Below are 20,214 nucleotides of genomic sequence, written 5' to 3' on the forward strand. Positions count from 1 at the left end.
GTTCGGCCGAACACCTCATGGTGTTCGGCCTTTTTAGTTCGGGTTCGCCCGAACAGCTCAATGCCCAGCCGAACATGCCGAACAGGGCCCCTGTTCGGCCGAACAGGGCCCTGTTCGGCCGAATACTGCCCCCCTATGGGGTCGCAGGCATAAGGGGGGAGCATGCCCCGGTCGCGGGGGGGGTCGGAAATTCCCCCCACCCCCTCCGCTAGCGCTCCCCCCTCTGCCTGCTTCCCCATACAAAAATTTTCCTTAAAGTTCAATAGTACCTTCAGTGGCTGGCCTGGCTGGCACTGTGGTGTGTTGTGAGTGAGGAGGAGGAGGAGTCCGGAGAGTGACGTGTTGAGGCCGGGCAGCGGGCGGTTCAGCGGTAGTACCCTTGTGGTACTTCCGCCCTTTCTCTAACCTCACGTCCTCTACGTGATGACGCATACGAGGGTACGCGTCACGCGTACCCTCGTATGCAGAGGACGTGAGGTCAGAGAAAGGGCGGAAGTACCACAAGGGTACTACCGCTGAACCGCCCGCTGCCCGGCCTCAACATGTCACTCTCCGGACTCCTCCTCCTCCTCACTCACAACACACCACAGTGCCAGCCAGGCCAGCCACTGAAGGTACTATTGAACTTTAAGGAAAATTTTTGTATGGGGAAGCGGGCAGAGGGGGGAGCGCTAGCGGAGGGGGTGGGGGGAATTTCCGACCCCCCCCCCCCGCGACCGGGGCATGCTCCCCCCTTATGCCTGCGACCCCATAGGGCCCCCAAAAGCGGGATGTTCGGGGAGTTCGGGGTTCGGGCCGAACATCTGGCCCATGTTCGGCCTGTTCGGCCCGAACCCGAACATCCAGGTGTTCGCCCAACACTACCAGTACGGTACAATTTCAAACACTCCAGTATTTAACAATTGAGTGTGAACTAAAATTAAAAATGTACTGAAAACTCATTGTATTTCATTCATTGCCTTAGTTCACAGCTTGTAAAGTGTCTAGATTGAATTATCAGCACTGTATTCCATGTAAACGTAGTCTAATATCAGATGACCCATGACTTTTTTGTCAATACATACTATGTAATTTACATTGAAAAACACAAACTATTACCTTCCATACAATCAACATTAAATGCTCCTAAAAACTCTTTATACACTACTGCAATGTATGAAAAGCATGTAACTCAATTTGCAAATACTACATTTTACCAAAGTGATATAATGCTATACACACACTGAGTACATAATACACAAGGCATGTTTGCCATCACAATTTACAAGTATGATAATGTTTCACTTTGGAGTATTGATTATACAAAACAAACAAACTCTTCCTGTAATGTCCATGTTGACAAATGGTTTTCAAGTCAGGGAGCTGTGTCAAATAAACAATGCCTTCTTGAAGTGCAGTGAGCCCTTGCTTGACAAATATCACCACCACGTCCCTCAAGAAATGTTAGTTATCCAGGCATATTCTGAAATATGAAATGAAAGGAAACTTATTTTGGCTTCTGCCTGAAAAGTGACCAATGCGGGTTCCATTCCAATAAAACTGTGCAGCTCCTCTGTAAAGAGAAGACAGTCATGCATCATTCCAAGACTTTTTAACATTTACAGTACACCTGGCACACTTAACCACTTTCTGCACAAATTGCAGTATATATATATGTTACGGCCAGAACCCAAAGTCTGGCCACTTTGGGTTCTGGCCAGTCAAAACGCGAAGTAGCCGTGCACCTGCGGCCAATGTTAGAAATGGATAGGATTTCCGGCTCTCAGCGGCATTATATGAATGAATTCCCCCCCTCCCCCCAGCGGCAATGTAAAAGATTAAGCCGACGCTTCGGCTCTGCCTCCTCTCCTCCGCCTGCCTCTCTCTCCCATGCAGCTGCGGCAGCCGGGGACCACGCGTGTCCCCCAGGATCGTTCGTAGCGGCAGGGAAGCAGAGCGGGGAGGCTGCAGACATTACTTCTGCCAGCTCTGCAGGAACAAATGGCAGGGTTCCCTGCCGCTACAAACGACCCTGGGGGACACGCGTGTCCCCGGCCGCCAGAGCTGTTTAGGAGAGAGGCAGGGGAAGGAGAGGATGCAGAGCCAAAGCGGCAGCTTAATCTGTTACATTGCCGCCGGGGGGAATTCATTAATTTAACGCCGCTGCGAGCCGGGAATCCTGTTCATTTCTAACATTGGCCGCAGGTGCACGCCCGCTTCACATTTTGACCGGCCAGAACCCGAAGTTGCCAGACTTTGGGTTCTGGTCATAACATATACATCCTTTAAGACTTCACCTGCAATTAATTAGTGGAAGAAATTGGTTAGCACTCCAGCTTCTCAGTGAGCAAAAGTTTTATTCTCCAATTACATGTCAACACTTAAGTTAACAATTGTTTCGGGGCCATCAAGGGTCCCCTTCTTCAGAACAGTGTAGACAAACCATGTAACAAGGGAAACACCTTCTTAAATACACCATCTAAAAACAGTGACACCCATGTTGAAGGGATACACCTCCCCTCCAATTATAGACATAAACATGTTCATATTTCATAATCTGCATATAATCCATGTACAACATGTGTTACATCACATTCAATATCCTTGCTGTATGCCAAAATGATATAGTTGTCTCATAATTGTATATACTGATCGCATAAAAATCTCCAAAACAGTTTATACATACCCCTGTCACTCAGCAGTGCCTTTGAATTGATTGGAGCCCAATGCGCGCCATATCGGCGACTCCCACTGCTCAGACCATTACTTCGGTCCTGTAAGCCTCCCAGGTATGGTCACCATGGTAACCACTTTCCCAGAAGGCCATGCGCCGTTGTCCAGCCAATCGGCACTGGCTGGGCGGGTATGCGCGAAATGACATCTGGTGCAGGCGTACGCGTTGCCCCGGCAACCCAGAGACATTTTGGCATACAGCAAGGATATTGAATGTGATGTAACACATGTTGTACATGGATTATATGCAGATTATGAGATATGAACATGTTTATGTCTATAATTGGAGGGGAGGTGTATCCCTTCAACATGGGTGTCACTGTTTTTAGATGGTGCATTTAAGAAGGTGTATCACTTGTTACATGGTTTGTCTGCACTGTTCTGAAGAAGGGGACCCTTGATGGCCCCGAAACAATTGTTAACTTAAGTGTTGACATGTAATTGGAGAATAAAACTTTTGCTCACTGAGAAGCTGGAGTGCTAACCAATTTCTTCTACTATTGGACTGTTCATTGGATGTTGCTTGACATCCGTGCTTACGCACCCAAATATTACAGAACGGTGTGCCTCTCCCCACTATTCACCTGCAATTAATTAGCACAGGTGCACGCCAGCACATGCCTAGGGGTTATTAGCACAAAGATATTGCTAACCAGGGAAGCCCTCTAAGGTGGCTGATTATACCTTCATCTGCAAATATCAGCAGCAGGAAGTGATTTAGAGGTAAGAATTCTAATCCTCTCATATCTCCCCTCTTCCAGCGGTGATTGTAGGTCTCCCATAGCCTTATACACGTACCAAGTCGTGGCTTGATGTGCAATTAAGTCAGGATTGGTACATGTGTCTGGATGAAATTAACTGGAGCAGTTTTAGGCCCATATGCAATTAACTTTTTTTCTTGAGTTTTCTACTGGAGATAATATTTCATCTTCTGTTTAAAATAACTTTTCAGCACTCTGCAATAAGTACCAAAAAGTAGGCAATAAAGTACTGTCAACATTATTCTGAGTATTATATTAATTAACATAGTAGTGGCCACGCCAGTGAATTGTGATGGGCATACATCAAAATATTGCATTTGTGAATTTAACCGCAAAAATTTGCTAAGTGACCAGAAAGCTCCATGGTCCATAGTATAGGGGGGCTATGGAGGAGAGGAACAGCCAAGCCTCCCCCTCTCCCCCAGAGCCCTTGTTCAATCCATGGACAAGGGGCTCTTCCCCACCTCCGGTGCCTCAGGAGGAGGTGGTGGCCAACGATGCCCTGGTAAGGGGGTCAGGGGCGGATTTACCTTAAGGCACTGTAGGCTCGTGCCTACAGGCGCTTTATGTGAGAGACCAGCTCTCCTCCCCAAATTACCCCTTTCTCCTCCCTCCTAATGCAGAGACACCACTGCTGCACTCCAACCCTACGGTGCATGTGTCCTCAGACACCACTCCGCTCTGCTTTCTCCCTCACTATTATACAGGAGAACAGAGGTGCCAAAAGGATAAAAGGAAGCTAAATGAGCTTAAAAACCAAATTCTTGGTAAATAGAGGAGGAAGTGGTGGACTTACCTCCTCCAAGTAGACACACAACGACTGTAGTAAAGACAGTCAATATATTTGATTTATGAACTCCAAATACGCAATGCATTTTGCATTAATATGAAATGGGGCACTAGGCAAGAAAAAACTTTTTGCCCTCTACTGGTGGTCATCTGGCTTATTTGGTTAGTTTTGGTTGGAGCTTGCATCCACCAGGCCCCTAGACAGCTGCCTAGGTTTGCCTTGTGGATGATCCAGCTGTTTGTCATACAGCACTAGTTGCTGCCACTACGCACCTAAAATAAAAAAAGCACCCTCACTACAAGTTGCCACATCATATCCCCACAAAACAATTTAAGGTATAATGTCCTTCACATTGCATGTAGAGGGTCAGAAGTGATGATGACATGGACATAGATATGAGAGGAAGAGAGTCATAGTGAATAGCACTATTGTATTATATGGCCCTAGGTTTGAACATTGGCCAAGGCAAAATCTGTATCTTCCCCTGGATTCACTTCATATTTCCTTACATCCCAAAAACATTATTAAGTTAATTGGTTTCATCCAAAAGCAATCCTATAGTGAAAATATTAGACTATAACTATGGTAGGGATTTGTTGTCGAGAGACCCATAGGTTATATATTTCAATGTCATTTTTCTCTACGCTCACTCTGTATGTAACCTAAACCCATCTGTTTCAATGTGTTTATGCTTATGTTCATTAAATAAGTTGATTTTCCTTCAAATGTGTATCAGATCATCAATCTATACTTATATTCCTATGATTAAAAGAAGCAGCTTGTCAAGACGGTCACAAGATGGTGACAGGATGCTTAGCTTGCAGTTTGATGAAACCAGACATCACAAGACAATGACAAGATGCACCCTTGACATTATCACGAGACATTATTCAGCTGAAGAATGCTTATATCAACAGTTTTAGCCAGCCAATGGACAAATCTAACCTATTATGCAATCATTGTGAAATTATTCTATATAAAAAATATATGTCATGAATATGTATGAAGTCTAAGACAACCCATTTTATACGTTATTAGCGTCATAAGCTTAATAAAATGCTCTCCCCGAGCTCTCTGGGGCAGAGAATTATACCATCTACCTTTGGTGTGAGACTCTCAATTATGCATGCATAATCTGTTTTGATTCCAGGTAAGACCCGAGGCCTACATCCTTGAGATATTTCTCTCGTTATCAGATGGCACCCAATGTGAAATAGGAGCCTTGCAGAGCTGACGCCGGACACGAGCGACAACTGGCAATCTCAAAGACTTCAGGCCTTTGGGTCACACCCACAACACATCTGAGGGCCTGTTGAGTCTTTCATATTGCTTTAGTCAGACTGGACGTACACCTCTAAAATAAGGGTGTATTTTGACAAAGCCTTCTATAAAAGAACCACAACCTGTGATCTAGGCCTTGTGGTAATTTAAAGATTACTGATAGGAAATGGTTTTAAAGACTTGTGAACAGTGAGTCTGTATGCATGGAAGAGAGAGATTGCCTGTTTGGAGTGTGACTTCTATCTAAGAGGGCTGGAGCTAAGCTCGCTAAAACTGATAGTTGTCTGGGTGAGCGTTTGAACACGTCAATCAATGTCGGCCGATTCATACTGGCTGCTAATGTCATGAGTGCTTTAACTTCTATCTAAGTGGGCTGGAGCTAAGCTCGCTAAAACTGATAGTTGTAAAGTGTAAGCTTATGGAACCGTAGTCAGAAACGGGTGGCTAAATATCTCCTGTGCAGATATTGGTAGTAATCCAGACTCGACAAGTTAGTAGCCTTTTGGGGTTCAAAACGTCCTCAGGAAAAGTTATTTTGTATTTGAGCTAAAGATTAACATTCAGATTTACTGTTCATTGTTTTTTTAGCACGTGCTGTAGTTTAAACAAATTCTGTTGCAATCTGTCTGTGAGCTGTATTGTGAAACTGAAGTGAATGTTTTGATTTCAAGACAGCAAATAGAGACAGTGAATAATTACTTTTAGTTTCTATTAGAAGAAAAGAGATGCATTTGATGTTTTTCCGGGTACCCGTGTTAGTTTAATATTTGAAATTCACATGTCTGTTTTTTAAACTGTCAGTTTTATTTTTCTGAAATAGGAAAAAGACAAGTTTAATGTGTTTGTTGTGAGGCCTGACTGTGTGTTTGTGTGTATCTGTATTTAGAAAATGGCATCTGAGAGTTTGGGTGCAATGAAGGATAAAAGCTACATGTAATGGATAGCGGAGATACTGCCGCAACAGCAAGTGGCATGGCGGCTATCTCCGCGTCTCAGCCGGCGGTCCCTGCCGCGCAGTTACATGCTGGTGCTTTGCCTGGTCCTTCAATTGCTCATAGACTAAGGGCTACACGCGCGCGCGCCAGGCGACAGGACCTTTATGCAACTAGAAGGGGAGTCAGCTGATCTGTCGGTCAGCTGACTCCAGCTATGCTCCGGATTGGCTGAGTGACTGGGGCGGCGCTGTGGAGCGCTTGCAGTATATATAGGACAGGTCATTCAGTTGCTCCGCGTCTGCTGTTGCAAATGCAACATGTTAGCACTCAAACCTAGTCAGATCCCAAAGTGTGCTAGAACCAGCAGGACTAGTAATCTAACACAGACACTACTACTCTAACAACTAGCACTGCAGTACTAAATAACTACACAATTATACAGTAATCCTATTCCCTAAACTACACTGTAGCTAAGGCAATAGCACAGGCCTGGCCTGTGTGCACAAACAGCACACACACAGACAAAGACACCTAACTAAGCAGTTGGCTGATGGTGTAATGGTTAAGGGCTCTGCCTCTGACATGGGAGACCAGGGTTCGAATCTCGGCTCTGCCTGTTCAGTAACCCAGCACTAATTCAGTAGGAGACCTTTGGCAAGTCTCCCTTACACTGCTACTGCCAATAGAGCGTGCCCTAGTGGCTGCTGCTCTGCTCTGGCGCTTTGAGTCCGCAAGGAGAAAAGCGCAATATAAATGTTATTTGTCTTGTCTTACTAGCAGAGCTGCTGCAGGCTGCAGCAGAGACTGTCCCAGACACACACACTAACTAAAAGTAAAATCACAATACAACAAACTATCTAAACAACAATGACAGAGTGTTATAGTACAGGTGTTAATGTGCAAAAACGCTGGGTTTAACGCAATACAATGCGCTTGCTTTAACCGAACAGCACTGGAGTGTCTCTCTCAGTGTGCAGTCAGCAAGGAAAAGTTCCCTCAACATGGCAGCCTCTTTATATACAGGGGGGGGGGGCAGAGTTCCCCTCTGTGATTGGTTGCTAGTGCTTCTGCTGGGAGCCCTCTGATTGGCTCAATGACGTCATCTCCTTAGTTACTGTATTCCGATCCGGGTATGCGACCAAATATCCACGGTTTGCTATCTGGATTTGCACAGAAATCCGGGAATCCGAATCGGATAGCTGATTACCCGGATATCCGGAATCCGGATGAGCACCACAACTAAGGAACCAGGATCTGAAGGAATTACATCTTGCAATGTTGATTGGGAATTGCCAGGCACTTCACTGTCAGTCATCTCTGCCTTTGGAGATTTAAGGGTAGGGACAGAAAATGGGTAAGGCTGAAGCAGCATAGCTTCACATAGTACAGTCAATGGATTATTTAAATATAGACTGTCCTTGTGAGCAAGCTTCTGCGCCATAATTTTCCATTTTAAATCACGCAGCTGTTTTCGTTCAGTTAATGCTACAGTTTTTCGGACTTTTAATTTCCTATTCTTGATTTTAACCATACTGGTTGCATCATGGGAAAAGAAGCAGGCAAAATCTGAAATTAAATCTTTGTGTCCCTGAAAAAGCTGTACAATCTGTTTGTACACCGAATCATCACTAGGGAATTGGACACTACTATTCCCCATTTCCCTGGCCACATGTCTAGCTTCAATATACCTTAATGAATCAAACTTGGTAGTTGTCCCAAAGCTTGCTATTGCATTTAAATAGTAATGCTTACTAATTGTATATGAAGTATAGCATAAAAAAGTTATCTAAAAAACGTAAAAAACTGCTGAAGTTTAAAGATGACAAGTCTTTAACGTTTATATAGACTAATTGTCAATGAATTCACCAAGAATAATGCATATTACCTCTCTGATGTGGCTTTCAGAATCACGTCTATGAGAAGGCAGGCTTTCGGGCCTAAGATGTTTTCAGTCAGCAAAGATATCAGGCAATAATAAAATATACAGTCTGAAAACTCTCTTTTATAGAGACTTTCTCTCCCGAAATAATATATGGGGACTTCCAAACTATTTTTAAATTAGTACATTATGACTCAATTGATGTTCTTTTTATAGCATTTCTAAAAATACATGTACATGACTTCACTTTTATAATTAGATGGGGATCTCTAAATGCCCCCTGTGGTCACAAGTGGTAATGGTCAGCACAAGGCTTCTGGCCTAATAATAGAACAAGTGTTTTAATACAATCTGAAATAAAATGTATATTATTGATCAGCTTATTAGATATGTGTGAACACTATGTGATTAACATTTAGCGTATAAAGCAGGCTTAAGTTTCAGCAGGGTATATCTTGACCTTAAGTGGTTAAAACTTACTAACTTACTAACTTACTAACACTACAAATACTAAATTAAATGATAATGCATTACAGGTGAACATTCCTTCAACACTATCTCATTTTTAACCTTGTAGGAATAGACAGCTCACTTCCAAAAATAATACTGACAATTACAACAATCTAATTCTGATTCTGATCATACCCACAAATCTTGAAATTCACTGAAATAATTAGCAAACCATTTAAACATTTGTAAACGATCTGAGCAAGGTGGAGATCATTTCTCTGCATTAATATGAGATTCTGACATATTAGCCCCCAGTTGCCAGGCACACTATTAATGATACCAAATCTGGACTCCCAGTTGCCAGGCACACTATTAATGATACCAAATCTGGACTCCCAGTTGCCAGGCACACTATTAATGATACCAAATCTGGACTCCCAGTTGCCAGGCACACTATTAATGATACCAAATCTGGACTCCCAGTTGCTACACACTTTCGGTCCAACGGACACAGCATGGATGATCTTCGTGTCACTGCCCTGAAGGGCGGCTTCAAAACGTCAAATGACCGATTAATAGCAGAAACAAAATTTATAAATTGTTTCAAAGCTGTGCAGAAGGGTCTGAATAAGGACAACAACTTTCTATATTGGTATGAGATTGATGATATATGAACTGTCTCAGCCACCCTAGCTGAACTTGTGAACTAAGAATTTACGATACCTCTGGGTCAATCCTAATACCAGGTCTGTGAGCAATAAAGTAAACAAGGATCCTTATCTTACCCCATTTAGATGGTCTGTTTGTATTAAGGCATCTTAATGATGTATTTATGCTTGAAAAAAATATCTGTTTTCCCTTTTTGATGTTGCATGTATATAAGCTGTCTGTACCACCAGCTTGCAAACTAACAGGATATAAACCTGACGAAGGCTGCAAGGCCGAAAGCTTGTTTATTCTTATTCATTTGTAGTTAGCCAATAAATGGTATCATCCTGATTTAAAACTTATTGCTTTTACTGATGGCTAACACGGTACAATACCCTACTGCACATATTAGCCCCCAGCAGACTTAAAATGATCCAATCCAATGAACCAAGCCACCACACCAACTCACTACTCATAGGATCACGGGCTTGTCAAAAGTCCTGCTGCCAGGCCTGTTCCTTTATAACCCAAACAGATTCCTTTCAATCATTTACCACCAACACTCATTACACGATCAAATGAAACATCACCTGTGAAACCAAATATGTAATATACCTAATATCAATACCTAGAAAACCATCAAGAGCAAAGATGGCGATGGACAGCTGCCATGGCATGGAGCTCCGCTATTTTTCCTCTCTTTTTTCTGTTTTCCCCTGCCATCACTGGCAATTGATGCACATGGGTGCATATACAGCTGGCACACATGTCCCAGCTCCCTGCAGCTGCCTCCAGACAGGTCTGCTTGCCGCAGGAGCCCAGGAAGGCGCAGCCTGATCAGGCCACCTACGTCGTGAAGCCCCCGAGACATCTCCCTCAGGTGCCGCTACCGCTCATCAAGGAGGGCCACCATCGCGGAGAAGCCCCGGATTGTCGCTACGCTTGGTGGAGGTAGCAGGCCGGCCCAGCCCCATCAGAATGCCACCCATGTGGCAAAGCCCGGATTGTCGCTCGGCGGAGGTAGCACGCCCAGCCCCATCAGAGGGCCACCCACGTGGCGAAGCCCGGATTCCGCTGTGCTCGGCGGAGGTAGCAGGCCCAGCCCCATCAGAGTGCCACCCACGTGGCAAAGCCCGGGACTGCTACTATTGCTACTGCTACCAATGTTGCTGGGCCTCTGTCCCCTTCCGACCCCTGCATTGTGCCTGATCTGTATTTAACCGAACTGTGCTTGAGGAGCTGATCTGTACTGTACTATTGTGTTCTGTGCCCCTACTCTCCTTACCTGACCGGACTTATGCTGCCGCACCTGCTGATCTGCTTTTAATTGTACTGTATGGACCTGAACTGCACTGCCAGGCTCCTCCACCCCCCGTAGGCACCCCACTCCCGCCATTCGCCACGCCCCCGCCCCCCACACCATCACACGCACCACCTACTCCAGGGAGCAACTTCTTTGGTGGGAACATCGCGGCCCACCACTCCCTGAGGCCAATCTCCTGCCAAACCTGGTCCAGAACTACATACAGCAAGTCCTGGTCTCCGCTCCCTGGCACGGTGCCGGCTTGCGGCGTAGGGGCGGTCGAGCGGGGGCCCGCGTGAGACTCAAGAAGAGGGGCTTGAGGTCAGCCATCCCCTCGGTACTCCTGGCAAATGTCCGCTCTCTCCCTAACAAACTGGACACACTACGTCTCCTGGCTACATGAGAACATCCCGGAGAACGCCCTACACCTTCCAGGCTTCAGCCTCATACGAGGAGACCGTGACCCTTCCCTCTCTGGGAAGAAAAGAGGTGGAGGCATCTGCTTCTACGTCAGCTCCTCATGGTGCCCCACCCCACCAGTACTTGACAGAATGTGCTCCCAAGACCTAGAACTTCTACTCGTGAACTGCAGGCCAGCATACTCACCACAGGAGTTCTCCTCCTATGTCCTTGTTGGAGTGTATATTCCCCCTGATGCTGACGCCAAATCTGCCCTGAATACCCTCAGTGACAAAATCTCGCAGTGGGAAATATCCCTCCTTGACTCACTGTTCATAGTCATGGGTGACTTCAACAGTGCAAATCTTCGACAAGAGCTGCCACGCTACCACCAGCATGTTGCTTGCTCTACCAGAGGCCTGAACACCCTCGATCATTGCTACACGCCACTGAAGAATGCCTACAAGGCTATCCCTGGGGCGGCACTTGGCTCATCCGACCACTGCCTTGTTCATCTCATCGCCACCTACAGGAGGCTCCTGGAATCAGCAAAACCAGTCGTGAAGTCCTCCAAAGTATGGTCAAGCGAGGCCAAGCTCCACCTTCAAGCCTGCTTTAATTGCACGGACTGGGAGTCCCTGGCAGCTCCAGACCTGGACGAGTGGGCGGACAACGTCACCTCATACATCAGCTTCTGTGAGGTCTCCTGCGTCCCAACCAAATCCTTCAAGGTCTACCTGAATAACAAACCGTGGTTCTCCAACAAGCTACGGCTACTGCGGAAACATAAGGAGGCGGCTCACAAGGTGGGAAACCAGGAGGAATTCAGGTAGGTGAGGAACACTCTGAAGCGAGAGCTGAGGGTAGCAAAAAAGGAGTTTGCCGAGAGGATGAAGCAGAACCTGTGCTCGAACAACTCACGAGCTGTATGGCAAGGGCTTAAGGCTGCCACCAACTACAAGCCCCCACTGCAACATGCTACACCCAGCCCTGAACTAGCTGAAGAACTAAGCAAATTCTATTACAGGTTTGAAAGCCAGGCGGAGCCTGGGGGGCACCCACCACTTCCTTCTCCCCCCCAGCCCCCACGCACAGCGACCCAAGTGAGGACTCACTCTCTCTGGAAGTGGGGGAGGCAGATGTTCAGCACCTCCTGTCCACGCTAAATGTCAGGAAAGCCTCGGGACCCAACGGCGTGTGCCCAGCCTGCCTCAAAACCTGTTCGGAGCAATTTGCCCCCATCCGCTCTACCATCTTCAGCAGGTCACTGACAGAGGGCAAAGTCCCTGCGTGCATCAAGAGTTCTACCATCATTCCTGTTCCTAAGAAACATGGTATCTCCGACCTCAACAACTACAGGCCTGTGGCCCTGACGTCCGTTATCATGAAGTCCCTAGAGAGAGTGATCTTATCCACCCTCAAGCTATCCACCTTGCCCCTACTAGACCCACTCCAGTTTGCCTAAAGGGCAAATAGGTCCACTGATGATGCTCTAAACATCTGTCTGGAATACATCTACATGGGTGCATATAGAGCTGGCACACATGCCCCAGCTCCCTGCAGCTGCCTCCAGACAGGTCTGCTTGCCGCAGGAGCCCAGGAGGGCGCAGCCTGATCAGGCCACCTACGTCGTGAAGCCCCCGAGACATCTCCCTCAGGTGCCTCTACCGCTCATCAAGGAGGGCCACCATCGCGGAGAAGCCCCGGATTGTCGCTACGCTCGGTGGAGGTAGCAGGCCGGCCCAGCCCCATCAGAGTGCCACCCATGTGGCAAAGCCCGGATTGTCGCTCGGCGGAGGTAGCAGGCCCAGCCCCATCAGAGTGCCACCCACGTGGCAAAGCCCGGGACTGCTACTATTGCTACTGCTACCAATGTTGCTGGGCCTCTGTCCCCTTCCGACCCCTGCATTGTGCCTGATCTGTATTTAACCGAACTGTGCTTGAGGAGCTGATCTGTACTGTACTATTGTGTTCTGTGCCCCTACTCTCCTTACCTGACCGGACTTATGCTGCCGCATCTGCTGATCTGCTTTTAATTGTACTGTATGGACCTGAACTGCACTGCCAGGCTCCTCCACCCCCCGTAGGCACCCCACTCCCGCCATTCGCCACGCCCCCGCCCCCCACACCATCACACGCACCACCTACTCCAGGGAGCAACTTCTTTGGTGGGAACATCGCGGCCCACCACTCCCTGAGGCCAATCTCCTGCCAAACCTGGTCCAGAACTACATACAGCAAGTCCTGGTCTCCGCTCCCTGGCCCGGTGCCGGCTTGCGGCGTAGGGGCTGTCGAGCGGGGGCCCGCGTGAGACTCAAGAAGAGGGGCTTGAGGTCAGCCATCCCCTCGGTACTCCTGGCAAATGTCCGCTCTCTCCCTAACAAACTGGACGAACTACGTCTCCTCTGTGGGTGGGAGCTCGGGAGGAACACCACAGTACTCTGCTTCATGGAGACCTGGCTACATGAGAACATCCCGGAGAACGCCCTACACCTTCCAGGCTTCAGCCTCATACGAGGAGACCGTGACCCTTCCCTCTCTGGGAAGAAAAGAGGTGGAGGCATCTGCTTCTACGTCAGCTCCTCATGGTGCCCCACCCCACCAGTACTTGACAGAATGTGCTCCCAAGACCTAGAACTTCTACTCGTGAACTGCAGGCCAGCATACTCACCACGGGAGTTCTCCTCCTATGTCCTTGTTGGAGTGTATATTCCCCCTGATGCTGACGCCAAATCTGCCCTGAATACCCTCAGTGACAAAATCTCGCAGTGGGAAATATCCCTCCTTGACTCACTGTTCATAGTCATGGGTGACTTCAACAGGGCAAATCTTCGACAAGAGCTGCCACGCTACCACCAGCATGTTGCTTGCTCTACCAGAGGCCTGAACACCCTCGATCATTGCTACACGCCACTGAAGAATGCCTACAAGGCTATCCCTGGGGCGGCACTTGGCTCATCCGACCACTGCCTTGTTCATCTCATCGCCACCTACAGGAGGCTCCTGGAATCAGCAAAACCAGTCGTGAAGTCCTCCAAAGTATGGTCAAGCGAGGCCAAGCTCCACCTTCAAGCCTGCTTTAATTGCACGGACTGGGAGTCCCTGGCAGCTCCAGACCTGGACGAGTGGGCGGACAACGTCACCTCATACATCAGCTTCTGTGAGGTCTCCTGCGTCCCAACCAAATCCTTCAAGGTCTACCTGAATAACAAACCGTGGTTCTCCAACAAGCTACGGCTACTGCGGAAACATAAGGAGGCGGCTCACAAGGTGGGAAACCAGGAGGAATTCAGGAAGGTGAGGAACACTCTGAAGCGAGAGCTGAGGGTAGCAAAAAAGGAGTTTGCCGAGAGGATGAAGCAGAACCTGTGCTCGAACAACTCACGAGCTGTATGGCAAGGGCTTAAGGCTGCCACCAACTACAAGCCCCCACTGCAACATGCTACACCCAGCCCTGAACTAGCTGAAGAACTAAGCAAATTCTATTACAGGTTTGAAAGCCAGGCGGAGCCTGGGGGGCACCCACCACTTCCTTCTCCCCCCCAGCCCCCACGCACAGCGACCCAAGTGAGGACTCACTCTCTCTGGAAGTGGGGGAGGCAGATGTTCAGCACCTCCTGTCCACGCTAAATGTCAGGAAAGCCTCGGGACCCAACGGCGTGTGCCCAGCCTGCCTCAAAACCTGTTCGGAGCAATTTGCCCCCATCCGCTCTACCATCTTCAGCAGGTCACTGACAGAGGGCAAAGTCCCTGCGTGCTTCAAGAGTTCTACCATCATTCCTGTTCCTAAGAAACATGGTATCTCCGACCTCAACAACTACAGGCCTGTGGCCCTGACGTCCGTTATCATGAAGTCCCTAGAGAGAGTGATCTTATCCACCCTCAAGCTATCCACCTTGCCCCTACTAGACCCACTCCAGTTCGCCTACAGGGCAAATAGGTCCACTGATGATGCTCTAAACATCTGTCTGGAATACATCTACAACCATCTAGACAGGAAGGATACGTATGCCAGAATACTGCTATTAGACTTCAGCTTGGCATTTAACACTATATGCCCACGCACCCTCCAGAATGTTCTGGCCACACTTGGGGTCAACTCCACCCTACATCTATGGATCACTGACTTTCTCTCTAACAGATCTCAAGCTGTCAGGCTGGGGGACATCTACTCACGAGAAGTGATAACAAACACAGGGGCACCCCAGGGCTGTGTCCTATCTCCGCTGCTCTTCTCCCTTTACACGAATGGTTGCAGATCCACGGTAGACTCTGTCAAAGTCATAAAATTTGCGGACGACACCACCATTGTTGGCCTCGTCACCAAGGACAACATCCGGGACTACCAACAGCAGGTGGAAAGACTATGCGACTGGTGCAAGGAGAACAGCCTGGTGCTCAACACGGCCAAAACCGTCAAACTTATAATTGACTTTAGGAAGTTGGCACTGTGACGCCAGGCGACGCCCAGTCGGCCAAAGCGCAATCACGGACGGTTTGCGACACAAATCGTTAAACCAAGATGTGATATGTAATCTCCCTCTGACTAGGAGCAGCTGGGAGGTTTGGTCTTAGCTGAGAATTCCTGTAGAAGGCTGGGGGGAGGTGTTAATTAGCTGGGACAATGCCTGTGTCCCAGAAGAATGTTTACTTTAATTACCTCAGCTAGATGTCCCAAGTCACCAAATGGGGACTCTATTCAGAGAACGGCTGCCCTCACAGTTGGGGGCCAGACGGGCCAGAGCCATCCAGCCAGCCTAGGAAAACAATAGAGTTTTGATATTTTGCATATTTACGGAATACCGTATATAGGATAGTTTTGAGAACGGTATCATTGGATTGGCAGAACCGTGCTGCATCTTTTGATACCAGCCGAGAGGGGCCAGGGGCCTCTACAACCAAGTTATCAAACTTCTCAAGAACTGGATCCGATGCCCTAGCCATGTCTGATGTCATATTAATCGGTATTTTCTGACAACCAGGAATCTGCTATCCACCTAAATATGACATGTACCATTTATGAGCTACGGCATTTTAGAAGTTTAAGCCTAAATCTCTCCCCAAGGACTTGAACTGTGGTTGGTTGGTAACTCAGAGGGGGCCGGCATTGCCACACCCCCAAACCAGCTTCATCAAAACCACATGGCCGGCAGGCGGACCTCATTCCTCCATTTTCCACCTTCATGAGAGCTGCTGCCACTTTGAGGAACAAGTGGCAGCCGGAAACAGTAAATTCGGGCGCCTGAGGCTAGTGGACAAATCGGGCGCCGCCATTCACTCCTATAATAAATATCGTTTAATGGGCGCCCGATAGGAAAAAAGGGCGCCGGTGAAAAATAACGTTTTAAAAGCGGCGCCCGGAGACTTAATGTTTTATTACTGCTTCTCATGATTACACATTATTTAATGATTTATACATTTTTAAATATTATTTTTAAACGAAAAACAGTACAATATTTTTTTCAAACATTATTTTTAAACGAAAAACAGTACATTTTTTTACATTATTTTTAAACGAAAAAACCAACAGGGGGGTCTTAGGTTTAGGCACCAACAGGGGGGTCTTAGGTTTAGGCACCAACAGGGGGGGTCTTAGGTTTAGGCACCAACAGGGGGTCTTAGGTTTAGGCACCAAAAGGGGGGTCTTAGGTTTAGGCACCAACAGGGGGGTCTTAGGTTTAGGTACCAACAGGGGGGTCTTAGGTTTAGGCACCAACAGGGGGGTCTTAGGTTTAGGCACCAACAGGGGGGTCTTAGGTTTAGGCACCAACAGGGGGGTCTTAGGTTTAGGCACTAACAGGGGGGTCTAGGGGTTAGGGGTAGGTACAGGGAGGGTTACTTAGGCACCAACAGGGGGGGGTCTTAGGTTTAGGCATCAACAGGGGGGTCTAGGGGTTAGGGGTAGGTACAGGGAGGGTTACTTAGTAATTTTTTTTTTTTAACGTTATTATACGTTTCAGTATTTAAACGAAAGATTAACGTTTTTACAATTGCCGATTTAATGCACATTATTTAATGATTTATAACTTTAAAAACCATTAATTTTAAACGAAAAACAGTACAATACATTTTTAAACGTTATCCATGCTTATCGTTAAAAACCCGGCGCCCTTTTTTCCCAGCGCCCCTTTTTAACATACGCGTGGCAGCCATCTTGTCTGAACTTTGCTCCTGGACTGAAACAAAGCACATTTTCCATGTGCTCATATTTTCCCAGAAGGACATCTTTCCATGAACTTTAAGTATCCGTTTTTTCTCCATTTTTATTTTCTATACTGTGTTATCCTTTGTCTCTATAATTGTTGATTTTAATAATTTTCTGTATATATTAATTATTCATATTGCATATTTAATAAACGACGTTCAACCGTCCTTTGTTTATTCAGCTACCCTATTATTCAGCTATACACAGAAACTGAACCCAGACTTCTGAAGAGACGCTACGATTGTGTTGTTGCTAGTTAGACAGAATAGAGTGTGTTTAACCGTTTTATTTGCAGGTCTAAAAATAGCTAGTCAGTGGGTGCTTCTGGCCCAGGAAAGCAGAAGTAGTGGCAGTTATACCCTGAAATAGTGTGTAATTTGTAAGTAGTAGTGTTTAATTTGTAAGTACCGGAATTTGGGCAGCAGCCCGACTAGAAGGGAGCCTGTGGGTTACCACAGGCTCCCTTCTAGTCGGGCTGTTGCTTAAATTCCGTCAGTTTCTGCCCACTGATCGCGACCACAGCTTGCATGGTCTGTGTTCTGTAAACCGATTGGAAGGCAATTTGCAGTCAGGCCACTAGGGGTCCTGTGACAGGCACCTCCCCCACCCCCCATCTACATTGATGGCACCGAGGTGGCCAGAGTGCCCTGCGCTCACCTGCTGGGCACCACCATCTCCAGCGATCTCAGTTGGAGGGTCAACATCACGTCAACCCAACGGAAAGTCCAGCAGAGACTCTTCTTCCTCCACCAACTGCGGAAGTTTGGCATGGCTCAGGAGATTCTAACATGCTTTTACACTGCCACCATTGAATCGATCCTCTGCTCCGCCATCTTGGTCTGGTATGTGGGAGCCACCGCCAGTGACAAGCACAAATTATAGAGGATCATTAGGTCGGCGGAGAGGATCATTGGGAGACCTCTGCCCCCACTTGACCACCTGTTTAACACAAGACTGCGAGCCAGGGCACTGAGGATTGCAAGTGACCTCTCTCACCCAGGCCACTGTTTTTTCACCTCACTTCCACTGGGTCGGAGACTCCGGGCCATCCCCACCAAGACCACCAGACACAAAAACTTCTTCTTTCCAATGGCCGTTAGCCTCCTGAACTCCCTTAATATCCTACCACCCTCTATCAGCGTCCTACCACCCGCATAGGAGTGGTAGACTTCAGCAGTGTTGTTTTTGAAAGATAAATACTGAGCTGTATGTATGTCTGATGTTGATTGTATATTTGTGTATGTTCATATTTGAGCATGAGGTATTACTGTCTTCTGATGTTTTTCCTGTCTTTCTGTCTATGTATCGCTCCATTGTGCCAAAACCAATTCCGGGCTTGACCCAGTCATGCTTGGCGCAATAAAATGATTCTGATTCTGATCATGCCCCTGCAAACTGCAATATGTTGGACGGACCACCCAGACCACCAGAACCAGAATTGGGCAACACAAAAGGAACATCATTGATAATTATGCCCTCCACAGCGTTTCCCGGCACTTTGGCACCCATCACCAAAACAACCCACACCTATTCACTATCACTCTGATTGAATCTTTACCACCCAACACCACTAACGTTTTTGAGACTTTACGGCATAGGGAGATGATGTGGATACAGATCCTCAAAACCCTAACACCAACAGGGCTAAAAAAAGGTCTTAGAAAAAGTATTTTTATCCCACTTCCCAAGTGTTTAATTATAGCTAAATAGCTCCATCTATACTCCAAACCGTTTTATGTTTTTAATGGTCCTCTCTTTTATATCGTTCTTACTCTTTTCTTGACCACTTTTATTATTAATTTCAATATTTTTATATGTTACTTTTATACGTCTATATGTTTTATATTATTTTTATTATTATTACCCACATTTTATAATAACATTGGCCTCAATTCACAGAGCTTTATCAAACACTTTGTCAAACGTTTGATAATTTTCCTCATGGGTAAAATCTGATTTTGAATTCACTAAGGTGTTATAGATTTATTGATCATTTCATCGATTAAACATTTGATAAATCTATAACACCATAGTGAATTCAAAATTAGATTTTACCCATGAGGAAAATTTTCAAACGTTTGATAAAGTGTTTGATAAAGCTCAGTGAATTGAGGCCATTGTGTTAGCATTTTTATCATAGGTGGCCTCTTATGCTTTATCTCATGTATACTTTTATTATATACTGTTGGCATGTTTATATGCTTTTTAAAAACACTCATACTGACTTCCGGTTCTGGCGCCTGGATGGAAGGAGGCTGACTCAGGAGCTCCGCTAGCCGAGTCCGCAGCCAGTAATCCGCAGAGCCTGCACAGCGCCCCCGCTCCTTGGCAAACTTCTCTGGAAGCCACCCACACTCGCCAGCCGCCAACCGCCCGTCTCATGGACCGCTATCTTACGCGGTCCACAACAAAACAGGCCCCAGTCGTGGAAGAAGCCGCTCCCAACATGGCCGCCACCCCTCCTCCCCGGCAGCATGATCAACCACAGTCTCCCGTGATGGACCACGAGTCCCAGCACTCACAAACCTCTGAGCACCCAGAGGACTCTCAGCTGCCAGACCAAGGTGAGAGAGGACAGGGGGGGCATTGACTACCAGCAACTGGCCGCGGCGGTGGTGGAGAAGCTGGCGCCAGAGCTGCACTCAGTTATACAGGCAGCCATAGATCATTCACTGGGCGAAATGAAACACAGACTGCAGTCCCATGATCAGCGGTTAGATCAAGCTCAGACTCGCATACAAAAGTTAGAGGAGGAAAGAGCTAACCAGGAGAAAGGAAATAAAAAGATGCAATCAGAACATAAGCAAATGCAGGAAAAGCTGCAGGATCTGGAAAACCGCTCACGACGCAA

The 20,214-nt window shown here is 47.1% G+C and overlaps 1 protein-coding gene across 7 annotated transcripts in view; it reads right to left on the bottom strand.

Annotated features, from left to right (window-relative positions):
* Window positions 1-744: 744 nt before the first annotated feature.
* Window positions 745-20,214, bottom strand: part of CAMK1G (calcium/calmodulin dependent protein kinase IG) — a 2,474,997-nt gene continuing 2,455,527 nt past the window's right edge. For 6 of the 7 annotated variants that reach the window (XM_068269763.1, XM_068269762.1, XM_068269761.1 and 3 more), the window contains one exon: window positions 745-1,462. The gene's annotated coding sequence lies outside the window, so the exon portion shown is untranslated. Of the gene's footprint in view, window positions 1,553-20,214 lie in introns of all 7 variants that reach the window. The other variant, XM_068269760.1, reaches the window with a different exon arrangement.

Source organism: Hyperolius riggenbachi, chromosome 2 (assembly GCF_040937935.1).
Source record: "Hyperolius riggenbachi isolate aHypRig1 chromosome 2, aHypRig1.pri, whole genome shotgun sequence".
In the NCBI taxonomy this organism is placed as follows: domain Eukaryota; kingdom Metazoa; phylum Chordata; class Amphibia; order Anura; family Hyperoliidae; genus Hyperolius; species Hyperolius riggenbachi.